The 1,854-nt window shown below is 39.3% G+C and overlaps 1 protein-coding gene across 1 annotated transcript in view; it reads left to right on the forward strand.

Moving 5' to 3' along the window:
• The window catches only part of LOC102831858 (heterogeneous nuclear ribonucleoprotein A1-like), a 14,840-nt gene that overhangs the window by 11,939 nt on the left and 1,047 nt on the right, over nucleotides 1–1,854 (forward strand). The window lies entirely within an intron of this gene.

Below are 1,854 nucleotides of genomic sequence, written 5' to 3' on the forward strand. Positions count from 1 at the left end.
ATCTCATCCTGGGGGCCATGACTACAGATGAACTGCTAAACTCCTGAGACTCCGGGGTGAGACCAGTTGGCACAAATTCATAATGATCACAGTGACCCAAATCCCCAGCATAGTTACATAAGTAAATATTAAGTTCAAACAACGTTAGCACAAAGGTATACAATCCTTACCTTTTTTTGTTGTTGTGAAGTGCTGGTGAGTCAGTTCTGACCCATAGCAACCCTGTAGAGGGTTTTCAAGGAGCAGCTGGTGAGCTTGAACTGCCATCCTTGCAGTTCAAACGGCTTTGCAATCTGACACATTAACCCACAGCGCCACACCAGGACCTTTACACTTTAATAATTTCTCAAGTTACTAAAATACTTTCAGCCATGTGTTTTTTAAGAGTTTTGATTAGAACTTTGATAATTATACTTTTTAAATTGTTATCATCTTTATAATGTTTCCAAGTTGTGCTTTGGATTTGTTTGAAATTAAAGCTGAGTGAATTTTTACCATATGAATTTTTACCATATGTTTAAGATGTCCTTGTTGTTGTTGTTGTTGTTAAGTGCCATCGAGTCGGTTCCGACCCATAGCGACCCTGTACAGGGTTTCCGAGGGTGTAAATCTTTACGGGAGTAGAAAGCCTCATCTTTCTCCCGCGGAGCGGCTGGTAGTTTCGAACCGCTGACCTTAAGGTTCACAGCCCGATTCGTAACCACTACACTATGAGGATCTAAAAGTTGGGACTCTTTTTAGCTGAAGTATATATCCCTTACAACAGACTTCTTAAAACTAATAGAAATGGTCTGGCATCTTGCCAAGTGAATATTTACATTCAGCAGGTATATGGAGAGACCTGCTACTTTGCATTTCTAACAAACTCTTACTGATTTCCAAGACGCCAGCCACTGAATCCTGGAGAAAATGGAGCAGCAAGTGAGGAACATTTTAAAGATGAACACTGCGACAGCTTTAATAGTCTCTTTTTGTTGTTATTTTCAAATTAAGAAACATCTTCATGTTTTCTTAAATAATTTCTACAGATTGGCGGTGATACTTTCAGTGTTTTCTGTTCAAGAAATGACTTAATGGCATTTTATTTCCATATTAAACAACTTGCTGAAGATTATTGTTGTTGTTAAGGACTTTCAATTCTGAATCACAGCAATCCTGTAGAGGGTTTCCAAGAATGGGCTGATGTGTTTGAACCCTCAACCTAATGGTAAGCAGTGAAACACTTATCCTACAGTGCCAATTAGCTGAAGATACTTGGAAACAAATGTAAGCATAGTCTAGGCATTTCCCTACTGCAATGTTTTGCAAGTCGGTGTATTCATGTCTTTACTGGGGTATCTTCTATCATCTTTATCTTTAACATGGAGTCTTGAAGTACATTTCACAGAATCTCCTTTCTCTATAGTTTCCTGTCGTGTTGTCAAAAAATGGACCCTACCATAAAATTTATTAGTAGAAGGAATGAATTCACTACTCTTCTTCAGCACCTTCAGGCAGACCCTCAGACAGAAATGAAGACAAGAGAGTACACACTGAGAGAAACAGCACCTCCACCCTGGACACCAACACAGGTCAGAGGAACATAGTGTTAAGGACCAGATACCTTCAGTACAGCCGCACTTGGGCTATAGAGAATCCAGTGAGAATCACTCATTTCCAGTATCTGCTTCCTAGGCAAGGAGAGTCCCAAGGCTTTGCAAGTTGTTTAGATTCTAATTATCTAAATAGAATTGTTAAAACAGGTCCTGCTTAGAATATTAAGAATGGTTTCACTTTTTTAGTATGAGCTCTGATTGACACTACACCCCAGCACTATAATTTCTGTCCTTCATTAAACGAGGACAGGCACTGTCT

This window comes from Chrysochloris asiatica, unplaced genomic scaffold (genome assembly GCF_000296735.1).
Source record: "Chrysochloris asiatica unplaced genomic scaffold, ChrAsi1.0 scaffold00559, whole genome shotgun sequence".
NCBI classification, from domain to species: Eukaryota; Metazoa; Chordata; class Mammalia; order Afrosoricida; family Chrysochloridae; genus Chrysochloris; species Chrysochloris asiatica.